Source organism: Lygodium microphyllum, chromosome 2 (genome assembly GCF_053477565.2).
Source record: "Lygodium microphyllum isolate KBCC chromosome 2, Lygodium_microphyllum_v1.1.10, whole genome shotgun sequence".
Classification (NCBI taxonomy): domain Eukaryota; kingdom Viridiplantae; phylum Streptophyta; class Polypodiopsida; order Schizaeales; family Lygodiaceae; genus Lygodium; species Lygodium microphyllum.
In genome coordinates, this window is record NC_141136.1 from 125,113,392 (window position 1) to 125,131,796 (window position 18,405).

An 18,405-nucleotide genomic window follows, 5' to 3' on the forward strand; every position below is an offset into this window, starting at 1 on the left:
CTTGATTCTCATTATTCTCGAGGAATATATATCACAATCAATACAATCAAAGAAAAAGCAAGACATGCATGCCGATTCATAGCATGAGTAGATTGATGTAAATTAGTTGGCTTGTGCATGTGCAAGCTATTCCAATCATGTCAAGGTACACCACTACAACAGAAACGAGGTATAGACGCGCATGTTAGATGCGCAAAGTCGGGCGCGTCTATCAGAGCCTCTATAAGTGCGTGTAAACGTGCGTGTAAATAGACGCGAATTTTGCGTCTATATATCCGTGCAAATAGATGCTAATATAGACGCGCCAGCAGACGCACAATTATTTAACCACCTAAAATTAGCAATTCACATAATTAAAAAACCAAAGTTAATAATTATTTAATCACCTGAAATTGATTCTTGAGCATGCACATGTGCGCATGATAAAAACCATAGAATTAAGAATACACATTGAATCATTGAATTAAAAAAATAGAGTTAATAATTACTTTTTCATTAGTTCCTCCAGTTGACAAGCCTGATATAAGTAATTAGCGGCAAGCAATAGAAACCTTACAATTAGTAGCAAGCATTGCAATATGTATCTTGAAATTTCTCTACGTACTTGAAGATGATAAAAGATACTTCCTTTTTATTATGGAAAATTCAATTTAGCTTTAAACTTGACTATTGATTCTTGAGTATGCAGAATTAGGAATACACATTGAATCAATAAGCAAATTAAGTATGTTACAGTGAATGATCCATCTCATCTTCAATGAGATCAGCCCTTGCTAAACTATCTACTTCTAGGTCTATGTTACCAAGAGGTAATGAAACAAATAAGTCTATCCCACTATCAGATGTGTTGCTATATTGCTCAATAACTTCATCAATATCATCAACAATCACATTATTGTCCTCTTCTGCGTTTCCTTGAACATCCTCGCGAGGTTCATCTTGTACTATATCACGCATATCATCCATTATGGTGTCATCATGCACATCATCATTAATTGTTGGATTGTCATCTGCTATCTCCATGTCGGTAATATTACCATATATTGCTTTTGAACGATTAGATATAGGGATGACATACCACCATTACCATTGGATGATACACAACCTGTATTTGAAAAATAAAAGCAAAAAACTTAAGTACTTATTATATTGTGTATATGTATCACATATATACATATAAAAAATTTAGCCTTTGCATATATACCTGCTCGCATTGTTGAGGTAGTACTAATGTGTCATTCTTGTTTTGGTGAAATTTTGTAGAGTCAATGATTACAAAACCACTTGGATGACGTCTGATTGTGCAATGCTCACCATTTGTTACCACTTCTTTTAACCACTTCACATCCAGTACATATATAAAGAATCGTCTGAAGTCAAGCTTCAGAATATCTTGGATCAAGCCACAATAACCTTCCATGGTACCATTGGCAGCCTCGAAGTGAGCAAGGACACCACAATCTTGGGTATTTCTCTTTTCATCGATACGTTGAGTTCGACGATGTTTACCCTCACATCAAAGTGCATTGAATAATGTGCACTAGTAGTAAAAGATAAAAGATCAAACATGTCAAATATTTATATAAAATATAACTTATAGAAACAAATTAATTGATAGTATGTCTCACCTTTGATAAGCAACCTCGTGCGTATTCCCACTCTTCTTGAGATATATTAATTTCCTCCTCTTTTTTCATTGTCTCCATTTCCTCATGTAACCAATCTATACCAGTATGATGTGGGAGTGCATTTAGATGATCTGAAAATGAGACATTACGTCCATATCTAGTGCAAAATTCTTGTCTTTCGCTTTTTCTTCTTGCCCTTGCTTCATTATATAGTGTCACCCATTTGCTCATTACATCACTATTGAGCACACAAAAACTATTTAACTTACGAAGTTCTTCTTTTGTTAGCACTTAAATCATTCCTTTTCCTTGAGGTACTATAGAGGTCATGCTCAAGTCTTCATCATCTTTCCATAGTCGTGGTTGAGAGGGATTCACTTTAGCAAGATATTCAGAGATATAAACAAGGGATGATTACACTAACCAACCCTCAGCCATGCTTCCCTCAGGCCGTGCTTTTTGCCTCATAAAATCTTTCAAGGTTTTCATGAAGCGCTCGAGAAAAAACATCCACCTTACATGAACTGCCCCACAAAGTGCGATCTCATCAATCAAATGTATGAGTAAATGTAATTGAGTAGTCAAAATGGGTCGAGGAAAAATTTCCTCCACCAAACAAACCACCTCAACAGATAATACTCGAGCATCTTGCAATGTGTTTGGATCAATTTCCTTCGAGCTCACATATCTGTCAAGATGTATTTGAGAATTGTTTATTTTTGTGTAGAAATTCAAAGATATATAATGAAAAAATACAATGTATACACACCTCACAAGCTCTCCCATCTTGTAAATGATATCACGTACATCTTTGGAGGCACAATGGGATATGCTAGTAGGAAGTACGAACTGAATGTAAACAATATTCATAGATCAAATGATTAGTTGAGGAAAAAGTCATCATACCCGAAAGTTTACACATAGTTACTCCACTAATTACTATATTCATGGTTAGAGATACCCTTACTTGAATCATTTTGTGCCAATCGTGGGACTTCAAACCAGATAGTTGCTCCATACCTCTTTTCTTTTTCTTTATGAAGGCTCCCTTGAGACATCTCATACATCCTGTGGGTATTCGAAAGCTATATATTTGTTCCTTCACTATTTTTTCCTCGTTCTTTGACAACATCCAAGGTGCATGGGGTAGCTCAATCTTTCCTCTGGGTCCAATACGTGGCCAGGCTCTTCTCATGCGACCAATGTTACGTAAATCCTCCCTTACATTAACTGAATCACGAGCCCTTATCAAGTGATCCCATAATGTAGATACAACATTTTTGAATATGTGCATGGGGTCCAACAGGTGATTGATCTTGAGTTCAGTCCAGTACGGAAGACGAAAAAATATAGAGAACCTAACAAACAAACAATATATTATGTAAACAATTCATCATGCTAAATACTTTAAAGTCAATCGAGAGAAATGCACTTCTTACTGACTCATGCCGAGTGGAGGGTGGCTGTCAGCATTAATCCCTCTCCTTCCAATCTCGAATGGTTAGAGATTGTGGAGTCATTCCATTAGTAGGGAGAACATATTTGGGATGGTCAATAGGAAGAAATCGATGATGATTGTCATAGATAACCTTCTTTAGGGACCACAAATAGGACATGCATGATATCCTGACCTGGTTAAACCTGAAAAAACAAGTGAATTAATAAAATGCAATTGATTCAAGTCTTGAATTTCAAATATAGAGTTATATACATGTACCTGAACACTCTCCGTATCTTAGAAAGTCGTGCATGGTCCACAACAACATGGCCTTCAATGTGAAATCTCTAGAGGATGCAGATGCACTTGTATCTTGCACCTCAATACCTTCCCATAACATTTCTAACTCTTCAATCAAAGGCTCTAAGTAAATGTCCATGTTTTTTACCTTGTGCTTTTCAGGAATCAGAAGGGACAACATCACATGTCCCTTTTTAATTGCCATGGATGGAGGAATATTATAGTTCACCAATACCACTGGCCATACACTATATGATGTGCTTTTGATGCCGAATGGATTGATTCCATCCATACCTAAACCAAATCTCAAATTTATTGGCTCTTCTTTGAAAACGGGCCAGAAATTATCTATATGTGGCCATGCGGGTGTGTCTGCAGGGATACTCCATTTTCCATCACTTGAATGATGACTAGCATGCCATGACATGATCTTTCCAATAGACTTACACTTGAACATAAGTTTTATACGTGGAACAATCGAAAAATGTCACAAAACCTTACGAGGCACATCCATTGACTTCATCTCCACTTCGTATCTTGATTCACCACAAACAGGACACTCTCGTACGAACTCATGAATCCCACGAAATAAGACACAATCATTGACACATGCATGGATCTTGACATAATCGAGGCCTCCCAGAGATGTCAATGTCTTACTTGCTCTCTCTTAGTTGGCAATTTGTTTCCTTTTGGAAGCATTTGTGATAATAACCTACATATATGTTTAAAAGTGAGTTAAAAAACCACCAACATATATTTCTGTCTGATTTCAAAATAGAATTAACAATTAATATTATGTTTCATATATAAGCCAAACAGAATTGATACCTACTTCAATAACGCATCCAAACTGACATTACTCCATCCATAAATTGTTTGCAAGTTAAGTATCTCGAGGGACGCACGAAGAACAGAGTACGTACAACCTTCATACAACGGAGTAGATGATGCTACATATAGTGGATCATCTGGCTTCGTAGAGGGACCTTCTCCCTAAACCGGTTCCGAAAATAGATGGTGTACCATGTTGTCCAAAATCTCATCCTCTACGACTTAATGGGGCATTTCATGAGGGCTACTATCATGGTCATAAATCTCTACTCTTCTTGAAGACTCTGCCTCCTCGCGTCGACGTTTTGTAGCCTTTCGACGCCCGGGAGGGAGCATCTGAGGATGTGGCACCGCATCCTGCTCAACCACAAAAGGGAGTTTCACGTACGTTGATATATAATTCCCGTAACATAGACATGCAATCTTAGTGGTAAAAAAAACAATGAATACCGGTGATTTTTCTCGGTGCCATTCTCCATACAAGCTGAGGTGTGACATTGCAATTCGACGTGCTCGAAAAATATACCCTCGACAACGATCACACATGCATTTAATTTTTCTTCGTAGCCATGCATCTCGATTATGAAGACGCAATGTTTCATCCTCACTTGAGGATGTGCTCATTGACTCACCAACTTGCACCGCACTAGGTGATGATGACGTCGACATGATTAAACCTAATTCATGACAACATCAAATTAATATTTATTATTCATATGTTTACATAAGATCTTAATTTTAAATACACAAAAATCATCATAAATACATTAAAACTCATGATAAGAATTCACTATCAAAACTTATCTTAAAAACAAAAATTTATGATAAATCAAATGCGTGTCTATATCCACGTTTAACTACACGTCTATATTCGTGTCTATCTGAACAATAGACGCACATATACATGTGAAAATAGACGCACACGTCAAAATTCAAACCATACTTAAATCATTTCTTTTCAAACTGTGCCTTTCCTTTCCTGCGTTTTTTGCGGTTCTGAAGCTTGAGTTTAGCCGACATGCAGTCTCTTAATGCCTCACCTAGTCTCTTCATGCCTCACCTCCTCATGACTCACCTCTTCTTTCATTTCAAACACACAAGAAGGGAAAAAGGAAAGCCAAGCACTACAACAAAAAGGCCTCATAGATGCACATTTAGACGCAATTTTTGAATACAAAGAAAAACTTACGGGCGCGTCTATCTGCCCGTCTATTTGCGCTTCTATCATTTCGCGTCTATAATCGCATGTATCAACGAATTTACACGCACAAATAGACGCGCAATAGACGCACATATACACGCGCATATAGACACGCTGGTAGACGCGCTTTTACAAGCACTGATAGACGCGAACGAAAAACAAAAAATGTTCTTTAAAAAAAAGATATTTAATTTCTTTTTTTAATTTGAATTATGAAGCACATGTACTCTGCATTATAGACACGCGAATAAACGCGAATTATCTGCAATTTAGATGCGCTGATAGACGCGCAAAACAGAACTGGAAAAAAAAAAACCAAAGAGCATGTGCTCTCTGGTTTTTTTTCCCCCTCCCATACATTAGATTGTGTATTTGGGAAAAAGACAATGTATCTTACGGGCACGAGAATTGAAAATAAAAGTCCATGTATTCATTATATATCAAAGCATTTACAAGGAAAGTTTAAGTGCTTGCGACCTAAAGTGTGGCCGTAAGTAGTAGGCTCAAAGAGATATCATACATATACAAGAAAAGAAGGCCTCATGAGAAGGTATGGTGCTCCTCTATGAATCTGAAGAGGAAACATCCTCGCTAGTACCACCATGGCTACTAGCGTCGCTATCCCCCTCCTCGCTATGCTCCACATCTTGGTTCGCCTACACACACAAAAGATCAGGGTTTCTTACATTGACAAGGTGGAGAAAAAGTTATAATTAGTTATACTTTTAATAGGAAAGTAAGAAAAACATACCTGCTCTGGCTGTCGAATCCTCATGGCCCGGTTGTATTGGTCCTCAGTGATGAGACCCTCCTCATAAAAGTGAAGCCATGTCGCTGCGCGGTTATGGCCTCGATGGTAACCTACCTCTCTAGGGGTAGGTGTCCTACCAACGATGGTAGTCTGCAAAAACATTTAGAGATATACAAACAATTAGACGTCACAATATATTAGACTAAAATATATAAAGAATTGAAAGAAATATAAATTTAAAAAAACTAGAGATCAAAATATACTTACAAACTCTGCCTCCCACAACTCTCTGCCGCCCGATCCGTAATGCGATGATCCCATGGTTTCCATTTGGATCCGTCGTGCCTCTGCGTGCTGGCGACTCTTCGCTTTCTCAGCTGCTTTCTTCTTGGCTTTCTTCCACTCTATGCGGTGGCACATAGGTGGTTGGCTGTAGCCTCCACGCCCCTCCTCCAGCCTCCGCAGTGAGTCCCTGGCCCGTGTCATGAGGTGGAATCTTTTGTTGTGAAGCATATCCCTCAATTTTGTACGTCCCCAATCATCCGAGAATCGCTGACCCTCAGGATTTGGGTACCTCCTATGGACTGCCCTTAACACCTCCTGCCACAAGCCACTTTTCTGATTTTTGAAGGCAATGAAACAATCTTTATACGTCGCATGCACAACGCTCCTCATGTACGCCATTACATCCCTTCCCTCATCATCATGAAAGATGCCACCAGCATCTGTAACTCTATAGTAATGGCGTACAACCTTCTCTACATGATCTACTGGTGAGGGTGATGGCTCGCCACCTCCTAGGCAACCCCCACACAAACCTCGTCCTCCCCCTCGACTCTCCCTCCTCCCTCTCTATCGACTTCCCTCTGCCTCGCTGGACGCACGAGCTTCTGCAGATGCTTGTGCTTCAACCGATACACGTGGAGCACGTGGAGTACCTGCATATGGAGTACCTGCATAGGGAGTACCTGTATGTGGAGTACCTGCATGTGGAGTCTGGGAAATAGTGCCAGACAACGACGCCAGAGGCGTTCCAGACATGACACTGAACACCTCATCCGCGGTGGGAGAGCGGCCAAGGTGTTTGGTCATCTCTCCCATGAAGTCTTCCTTACTAGGAAAACCTCCAAAAAATGCATTGACCCCCTTGCCAAAGGAGGCCAATGTATCATTCATGCGATCCACATCTGGGTCATTGCTAGATGAACCAGGATACGACATTTGCAAAAAAAACACAGAAAAAAGACAAATTTATTTGTATACAAAAAATCATATATTACCTACATTTTCAAAGAGCTTTCTTTAGACATTGAGCATAACACTTAAGTGCTAATGCTTCTTTTAAACAAGAAAACTGATTAAAAAAAACATGGGATTGGTCACATTCATCATTGCAAAAATATATTATTTAATATTAGAACTGGGAGACCTGGCACGTGTATCCCCGCGTCTATCTGCGCATCTAACATGCAGCACAGACGCGCTGCCAGACGCTGTCGTATTGCTGCGCATTCGAGGTGTGAAAAACCACCCAAAAGTTGTGTGTGTGATTTGATACTTTGTACATACTTAGTTGTTATGTTTGCTCTTTCATTCTATGCTGAAGACGGAGAAGAATAGGGAGTTTTTGATAGATTAGTAACTCGAGATGCAATCTCATGGGCTACACTTATTTCAAGATATGCCGATTATGGGTTTTGTGAGGAAGTACTAAACTATTTCCAAGAGATGCAAATCGAAGTACATTGGTGGATAAATATGCCAAATGTGGGAGCTTGCTTGATGTTCAACACATGTTTGACTGCATGCCACAACGTAATGAGTATTTTTGGAGTTCCCTTATCCTTGGCTATTTTGGAGTTCCCTTATCCTTGGCTATGTTGACAAGGGAATTCAACTATTTGAGTCCATGACTGGGGTATATGGCACTATTCCTACCGTGAAGCACTATGTTGCTATGGTGGACTTACTAGGATTTTGGCTTGACAAGTTGCAGCTCTGATCTAAACTTTTAGACTCAAGATCTTGGCCAGCTGTGGTTTACTCAGCAGGCTCTCTCCCAGATGCGAGGTGTGGTGCAACAAGGATTGGCAGTGTTTGAAAGTGAGAATCACATGTTCACAAATGTTTGTAGGCAGTGCTGCTCTTCTCGTGGGAACAACATTAAGCCTACTCCTTTTCATTTGTGTGCAAAACACCACATGCAGAGTATTGTAACAAAAACTGTTGCTGGTTAATACTCTTTATATAGAGTATGTTAAAAACAAAGGCCGCCTTTTTAGGATTGATTATGGCGAAAGGTACCCAAAATGATTGGGGGAATCCGGACTGGGGGAAAAAAACGTGGAGTTTGAGCGTTTGAACCGTTGGAACTGAGGAGGGACAGGCCTGTCGCGGAACCTGTCGAGCAAGACTGGGACGCAGATGATTTGGAAGTACTGCGTTTCAAGCGCTGAGAAAAAGAGAAAGACCTTTGGGGAGGAAAGCTAATTTGGGGAGGAGCGGAAGAAAAAAAAACAGGGGAGAATCGACTAAGGGGGGAAGGAACGAAAGGAGTAGAAGGGGGGGAACCTCGCACGCAGAAAAGGAGGAGAAGCCATGTCAAACATGGAAGTCAGTGGTAATGAACCTGGCAGCTTTCGTCTCTCCGACACGAGAAGAGGGACAGACTAAAGACACGGCATTTCGGAAGTCGAAGTGATGAGTCCGCGATGAATGTGATGAGGAGAGCTGAAGTCGACGACAGTGCGAAAGACAAAGTCGACCACAGCAGCAGAAGAGAGGACGAAGCGACGAAGCAGAAGACAACGAAACTGACATCGACAACAAGGGGACGGCAGGGGAACACAGCACATTCCAATTCGTCAAGTAATCGTTGAGCGTGAAAGGTGCCTCAACTGGTGCAGATGAGATCAAGTTGCAGAGGACGATCGATGTGCCCGTGTTATCATACACTACGGCAGTCGTAAGCAACAGTAGAAGCTCTTGCTTAGTCAAAGCTGCTACGTTTCACATCGAAGGACAACATTGCTGTGAAGGAGAAGCCGACGGAAAATGGGTGACAATGAAGACTGAAGGTGGCAGACGAAATTGCAGTGTCGGAAGCCGTACTGAAGGAGCTACATCAAAATCAGATCGCCTTACAGAGTGAAGATAATAACTGAGACAAGAATTGCGAATTTCATCGCTGTCCAGGGTGGTTGCAATTGGGTTTGAAAGCTCCAATATCTACAGGACTTCATTGGCATCAGCCCAGCTTTACCTATTACTGAGTTCTTTGGTGAAAAGGAACAAATGAGGTTTCCATTGGTAGTGGACTAAAGAGCAATGATGCTGAGTTGACAGGCTGCTATAGCTGATTAACAAGAGTGACTTACTGAACTAAGATCGGGATTGACAACCAAATGTTAAATGATGCAGGTTAAGCAGGAGAAGAAGTCCAGTAACAAGTGGAGCTGCAGCTTGTGTAACGAGAAACAGTTGGTCCGCAAGGTTGTCCAGGCTGCCAGATTTTATACTAAGAATAGGGTTTTGATTCTCTGGGAGTAATCACTGCTGCACATACAGAATTGAGAGCATTCATAAATCATGCAATAACGATTGTGGAATTTCCTCCCGTGCGCCATAGCATCTAGAAATCGGACTGTACACAGAGAATTCAGAGCATACAGAAAATCATTCATAAAAGCCATGCAACCTCCAGCCATCAATAATGCATGATTATTTGCTCCTACTAAGTCCAGAGATTGACACAAGCAAATCAACATCATCCTGCACAGCGATACATGTGGAGAATCTTGTCTCCCATAACTGCACTCAGAAGAATTGACGAATTGAGTCAAAACATGCAATATTGCATCTATCAGGGACAAAACTGTGTTTTTGCTAAAAGAGTGCATCAACAAGAAAGATTTGGATAGTGAGTACACCAAATCTTCAGCAGATTGTGTAATCTAGATGTTTTTGAAACATAGCCGCTGCCATGTTGGTGATTTATGCCCAGAGGTTCTTCGGATTTCTTCTTCTTGAACCTTGTATTTGTTATTGGCAGAAATAAAACAGAGTCTTGGCCTTATTTCCTCATCTTGCTTATTCATCTGTTTGATCTTTTATCCTGAAATTTATCAAGGTCTTCTGAAGACGCAACTTTGCTTTCATAAATCCTTTGACATCTTTGGTGAACCCGACGTGAAAGCGTCGTAGAAATTTCAGGATGGGAGATACTTCAGCCTCTATTTCAACTTCTTCTACAATTCCAGCTGCGTCTACTTCAGCTCCATCAATGACTGCTGCGTCAAGTACTTCAACTGAGGATCTAAAGCAGATTTTGCAGAATATGTCCATGTATATGCAGCTCCAAAATCAGCAGACACAATTGTATATGCAGCAGCAACAACAATTGTATCAACAGCAGTTGTCTCAGCAAAGGCAACTCTATTCGGAACAAGAGAATGCAAACAGCGCGACTAAGGCTATTGAAGCAGTTGAGAATGAGAAGAAGCTATTTGACGGCCGTAATGTTTCAGCATATTTGAAGACATATGAGATCAAGATGGGGTTTTTTGGAGTTCCTGCTGGACTTATGAGTAAGTACTTCCTTCGTCTTGTCACACCCGCTTTGAGGACAAAAGTGACTGATCTTTTTATTCAAAATACACATTGGCAAGATTTTAAGAAGGCCTTGAAAGAAGAATACTTCCTTGAGGACTTTGGTATGGCTACTCGGCGGTCATTCCGAGAGTGGGTCTACATGCCAAACAAAGGTCTAGCTGCTTCAGAGTTGATTCGAGAATTTGAGGAGAGGTATAGTCAGCTTGATGCCATTGAACAAAGAGCATTGGATGTTGAAAAAGTTGAGCTTTTCTTGCAAGCTGAAGATCCTGCTCTTCAGGAAGAATTGGGTGAGCTTCTTGAGGATCGCACGAAGCCTATGGGTCTTAAAACGGATTGGCAGGATGCTCAGGATGCAGTCTCGACTTTGACTAAGAGGAGGATATGGAAGACTCGCCTACAGAATGGTTCCATGACACCTATACCATCATCTGCTCCTATGCCTACTTCTATCCCTGTTATTTCTTCTCCTTCTCAGCCAGTTTCTTGGCCTATGCCAGTGCCTACTGTTTCCACTCCACCTATTCCTCCTGTTCCACGACCGATGCCTACACCTTCTACTCCAAAACCATCCGCTCCATCGGTGCCTATCTCTCTTGATAACATAACCAAAGGCATAATAGATTTGACACTGGAGTCAGTCAAAGCGGAGTTGGTGGGAAAGTTGAAAGAGCAGTTTGCTTCGACTGCGCCTTCTACTTCTTCTAGTGCTCCTACTGCACCTAGAAGTGCTCCTAGTGCACCTAGGAGAGATCGGAGATGTATTTGGTGTGATAGTACGGACCATCAGCATTGCAGGGATTGTGAATCTTTTCAGGATGCAAGGAGGAAGAATTTGGTATATTGGGGGCAAGATGGTAAGATTTGGTTGACTGAGACAGGAGCTCCACTTGCTACCAACTTTGGTAAAGGTGGAATGAAGAAGTTAGTGGATGACATGGCTACGCGTACTTCTTATGTGACAGCTAGAGGTGATGCTTCTGCATATGGAGTCCAAATTGAAAAGGGATCAGAGACTCAGTCAGCACTATGGACTTATGCTATGGAGACTTCAAACAAGGGGAAAATTCAGCAAACTGTTTTGACTAGTGTAGGCTCTAGCATCAGATTAGAGACGGGTTGGGACTCGCATGTTGACAGGTACTCTATTTATGCTTATTTGGCTAAGTCTCATGGTGCAGATGTACTTGTTGAGGAGAAGCGTAAGAGGGATGATGAAAATCCAAGTGCAGCTAAGAAGACTAGAGGGGGTGAGTTTGTTACTCCACCTATTGCAGGACCGTCTTCAAGACTAGGGCCAGATCGACAGATGGAAGATGCTCAAAAGAGGGAAAAGAGGCAAGAGCCTAGAGAGAGAAAGCAGCCAGGGTTTAGATTGATGTCCGATATTGAGACATCTACAGACATGAAGAAAATCTTTAATGATAAGATACTTGGCAGTGAGGTGACTTTCACTATTTCTGAGATTTTGGGCATCTCGAAAAGAGAGTTTCAGGATCAGTTTCAGGAGGTTTTGAAGAGGAAAAGACATGCATTGTCTACCACTGATACACAGGGAGTTTTGATTGGGGAGTTGGATGAGGATGAGGATGAGGTTATGGTTGATAATGCTTCTGTTTTTCCGTAGGTAGAGAAGAGGGTTCAGCCTATACATTATGCTGAAATTGATGAGCCTGTCTTGATACCGCGTAGTCACTTTTCGCGGAGCCATTGGGCTAGGGCAACTACAGAGATGATGGTAAAGATTGGAGACAAACAGGTGCCTTATGTTGCATTGGTGGATCATGGTTCAGAGATTAATCTCATAGTTCGTGGAGTTTATGAGAGTAACAGATGGCCTATGGATGTAGAGCATGCGTGGCGTATGAGAGCCGCCAATAACACTGCAGGTGATTTGTATGCTGCCTGTCCTAGTGTCAGGGTTTCTATTGGTGATGTAGAGGAGGACTTTCATTTCTTTGTGCAGGATTCATGCTCTTATCCCATAATTCTTGGTCAGCCATTCATCACAGAGATGCGCATGGAAACAAAGGTAATGGATGATGGTTCTGCTTATGCACGGATTCGCAGTAAAGATGGCATGAGAGCAGTTCAGTTTATGACTGTGTGTGTGAACCATATTAGAAACAGGGATACTCTCAAAGATGCACCTTTGTCCACTGTGAGGGATTCGGGTTTTCATTAGGTAACGCCGTTTCGCGAGACGACGGTGGTACGGAGCAGAGGAGATTGGAGTTCTCGTCTCCTGGCAGCGGTGTTTTCTCCTCCGGTTTTGTTGGGATTTCAGCAAATAATTCGATGAGCTATCAGAAGACTTCTAGGTTGCCTAGAGCTGCCAGGCAGTATATATGCAGGAAGGAGAAAATTTTGAAAAATGCAGGAATTTTGGAGGATGATGAACACATAGATGGGATGTATGACAGTGTGATTTGTGCAGATACGATGACAGAGATGGGAGATATGCTGAAAATTGATATGCAGAATTGTCACAGTATTGTATTAGTGCAGTCCCTGGACATGTTTCATGAAATTGCAGATTTTGTGTCATAGATTGAGTCAGAGGCTGAGGTAACTCAGCAAAGAGTGTTGAGTGCTGAAGAAATTCAGCAAACAGAGTTTCCAGCTGGTTATGATCAGCTTTCAGAGACACAGAGGGCTGAAAATTTTCAGCCAACAGAGTTTACTACTGAAATATTTCAGCATCCAGAGTTTAGGGCTGTTTCTATGCAGTCCATAGAGCAGAGGGCTGAGGATATTCAGCCATTGGAGTGCAGAATTGCTGATTTACAGCAAGATTTGTGTAGTGCAGAAGAGCATAATGAAGCCAGGGTTGACACGAAATACAAAACTGTGGATAAGAAGGTAAAGTCGGTTGCTGTACCGCTTCCACCTGACAGTGATCAGCAAATAGAGAGGGCTGCTAAACAGCCAATTTTGAGGAATCCGGAGCATATTGGTCATAAATTTTCAGCAGAGACTCTTGCTGAATTGAAAATTGGAAATGGTGATTTCTTGCTACCCATAGAGAAGCAATGCTTTCAGGATATGCTTGAGCGACATGGAAGGGGATTTGCTTTTTTCCCGCATGAGATTGGATGTGTGAATCCTGATATTGTTGCTCCTATGGTCATTTTTACTATTCCTCATATTTCATGGAATCTCCGACCTATTCCAGTGCCTAAAGCACTGCCAAAGCTGATTGATTTATTGAATGAGAAAATCAGGATGGGAATTCTTGAGCCTTCATCTGCACCATACTCAAATATGTGGTTTACAGTGCCAAAGAAGAATGGTACTCTCCGATTTATTCAGGACATGCAGCCAGTGAACAGAGTTACTATCAGGAATGTTAGTATAGGTCCAGTTGTGGATGAGTTTGCAGAAGCATTTGCTGGACATGCCATCTATTCTTTAGGTGATTTGTATTCAGGATATGATCAGTTTCAGCTGGCTTTGGAAAGCAGGGACATAACCACCATGAGAACTCCTATTGGGCTTGTCAGGATGTGTACCTTGCCTCAAGGTGCCACTAATTCTGTTGCGCATATGATGAATGCCATGCATAAGGTCCTTCATGATTATATACCTCAGCTTACTATGCCTTTCTTGGATGATGTGCCCATTAAGGGGTGTGCAGAAGAAGAGAAGAATGAGAGTCTAAATGAGCAGGGATGCAGATCCTTTGTGGCTGATCATATTTCAGCATGTGAGAAGATTTTGGCCAGGTTAGAAGAAGTGAATTTGACACTTTCAGGGCAAAAATCTGTTTTTGGAGTGAATGAGGTTGTCATTGTTGGGCATATATGTGGATATTATGGCAGGAAACCCTCACCTGATAAGGTGAATGCTATAGGCAAGATTGCGGAGTATTGTTTTACTACTTCAGAGGTACGGAGATTCATTGGAGCTTGTGTGTTTTATATGATTTGGATACCTCATTTTGCACACATAGCAGATTGTTTGTATCAGCTGCTTCGAAAGGGACAAAAATTCTATTGGGATGAGAGTCACACTAGCGCTATGCAGAAATTGAAGAAGTTATTGCAGAATGCTCCTACTCTCAGGAAAGCGGATTATAATTGTGGAAAGCCTATTGTAATGACAGTTGACACTAGTCCAATTGGCATAGGTTGGGCTGTGGGTCAAGATGATGCAGATGGAAATAGGTATGCTATTCGGTTTGGGGCGAAAGTCCTAAACGAGAGACAGAGGAGATATCCGCAAATTAAGAGGGAGCTACTGGGGATTGTCACGGCTCTCAAATGTGACAAGGAGTACTTTATTGGAGCTTCAGTTGTGGTAGAGACAGATTGCTTGCCATTGATTGGTATGATCACGAGTTGCTCTACTCCGGATATAGCTATGTTGAGATGGATTGCATACATCAAGTCATTAAATCCGGAATTTAAACACATAGCAGGGAAGGATAATCCGGTGGCATATATGTTGTCTAGAGCTAGATATGATGATGAGGAGACTCTACTTGCAGAAGAGGATGATGCAGAAATTTCAGTCGCTATGGTTGATCATATTTGTCATGTCTATGATATTGTGGCTTTCATAGAAGAACTCTATGATGGAGACTGGTTGCAGATTGGCAGGTACCTTAGTACACTAAGCAAAAGAGATGAATGGACAGATGAAGATTTCAAGAAGATCAGAAGGAAAGCCTATGGTTATTTTCTCAAGGACGGATTTCTTTGGAAGCATCCGAAGAAGAGAGGCGGATTACCTTTGCGGGTTGTCTGCGATAGAGAGACACAATTACAGGTGATGAGGGAGTTTCATGAGAGTCCTTGGCTGGTCATAGAGGAGTGTGGGCTACTTATGAGAAAATCAAGGAGAAATATTGGTGGAAAGGCATGTATAGAGATGTTTCTCACTTTGTTGAGACTTGCAGAGACTGTCAGATGTATTCAGTAGTGCGTCATCGAGATGAGCTTCATCCGACCTATCCGCTATGCATTCATTATAAGTGGGTAGTTGATTTGGTTACCATGCCTATGGGTCTATGGTAGATGAGATACATTCTTTTGGCTAGAGAGGATCTTACCAATCATGTTGAGGGCAGATCTTTGAGAACGAAGACCACTAGTGCAGTATGTAAGTTCCTATTGGAGGAAATTTTCTGCAGGTATGGTTGTGTGGGTAAGATCACTGCGGATCGTGGTGAATTGGATGCAGATGAAGCTAGGGAGTTTTTCTCTCAGCTAGGAATCAAGTTGGCTCTAACTACAGCATATAATCCAGAGGGAAATGGGAAGAGTGAAAGAGGGCATCCGCCGATAGTGAAAGCATTAGCCAAAGCATGCAGAGGACGGATTGGAGAATGGCCGAGACTTCTACCATTTGCTTTATGGGCTGATCGTATGACTCATAGCGTTACCACAGGATATATGCCTGCAGAGTTGATGTATGGTCAGAAACCGGTTATGCCGACTGAGACTTGTGCTTTGACTTGGTCAGTTTTACCTTGGCAGGAGGATTTGACGAGAGAGGAGCTCTTAGCTCTTCGGATTCGACAGTTGGAGAGGAGACCAGAGGATATTCAGCTAGCTATTGACAGGTTGAAGGTTGCTAAACTAAGGAATAAGGACAGGTTTGACAGCAGGCATCGCTTGCGGCCTAGAGCAATAGAAGAGGGAGATTGGGTATTGGTCTTTGATAGCAGCCTTGAAAATCAGCATACTGCACTTCGGAAGATGGTGAAAAGATGGTTTGGGCCGTACATAGTCAGTCATGTCTTTGATAATGCAACATATGAGCTGACAGAATTGGATGGGACAGTGCTTAGAGTGCCTATTGCTGGAAAAAGAATCAAGATTTTCAAGAAAAGAGATGATGAGGATTATGCATTGGAAGAATTTTCAAGAGAAGAGCAACGAGAAGAAACTTCAGTGGAAGAGACAGATGATATGACAGATAATCTTGTTGATATACCGGAAATGCATAATGAAGAGATTGATCTGTTTGTGGATCTTGATGATAACGATCATGGGTAGTTGGCCCATCTGGAGGATGCATAGGATTAGAGGGGGTGGATGTCGTATTGCTGCGCATTCGAGGTGTGAAAAACCACCCAAAAGTTGTGTGTGTGATTTGATACTTTGTACATACTTAGTTGTTATGTTTGCTCTTTCATTCTATGCTGAAGACAGAGAAGAACATGGAGTTTTTGATAGATTGGTAACTCGAGATGCAATCTCATGGGCTACACTTATTTCAAGATATGCCGATTATGGGTTTTGTGAGGAATTACTAAACTATTTCCAAGAGATGCAAATCGAAGTACATTGGTGGATAAATATGCCAAATGTGGGAGCTTGCTTGATGTTCAACACATGTTTGACTGCATGCCACAACGTAATGAGTATTTTTGGAGTTCCCTTATCCTTGGCTATGTTGACAAGGGAATTCAGCTATTTGAGTCCATGACTGGGGTATATGGCACTATTCCTACTGTGAAGCACTATGTTGCTATGGTGGACTTACTAGGATTTTGGCTTGACAAGTTGCAGCTCTGATCTAAACTTTTAGGCTCAAGATCTTGGCCAGCTGTGGTTTACTCAGCAGGCTCTCTCCCAGATGCGAGGTGTGGTGCAACAAGGATTGGCAGCATTTGAAAGTGAGAATCACATGTTCACAAATGTTTGTAGGCAGTGCTGCTCTTCTCGTGGGAACAACATTAAGCCTACTCCTTTTCATTTGTGTGCAAAACACCACATGCAGAGTATTGTAACAAAAACTGTTGCTGGTTAATACTCTTTATATAGAGTATGTTAAAAACAAAGGCCGCCTTTTTAGGATTGATTATGGCGAAAGGTACCCAAAATGATTGGGGGAATCCAGACTGGGGGGAAAAAACGTGGAGTTTGAGCGTTTGAACCGTTGGAACTGAGGAGGGACAGGCCTATCGCAGAACCTGTCGAGCAAGACTGGGACGCAGATGATTTGGAAGTACTGCGTTTCAAGCGCTGAGAAAAAGAGAAAGACCTTTGGGGAGGAAAGCTAATTTGGGGAGGAGCGGAAGAAAAAAAAACAGGGGAGAATCGATTGAGGGGGGAAGGAACGAAAGGAGTAGAAGGGGGAGAACCTCGCACGCAGAAAAGGAGGAGAAGCCATGTCAAACATGGAAGTCAGTGGTAATGAACCTGGCAGCTTTCGTCTCTCTGACACGAGAAGAGGGACATACTAAAGACACGGCATTTTGGAAGTCGAAGAGGAGGTCGAAGTGATGAGTCCACGATGAATGTGATGATGGAGAGCTGAAGTCGACGACAGTGCGAAAGACAAAGTCGACCACAGCAGCAGAAGAGAAAACGAAGCAACGAAGCAGAAGACAATGAAACTGACATCAACGACAAGGGGACGGCAGGGGGACACAGCACATTCCAATTCGTCAAGTAATCGTTGAGCGTGAAAGGTGCCTCAACTGGTGCAGATGAGATCAAGTTGCAGAGGACGATCGATGTGCCCGTGTTATCATACACTACGACAGTCGTAAGCAACAGTAGAAGCTCTTGCTTAGTCAAAGCTGCTACGTTTCACATCGAAGGACGACATTGCTGTGAAGGAGAAGCCGACGGCAAATGGGTGACAACGAAGACTGAAGGTGGCAGACGAAATTGCAGTGTCGGAAGCC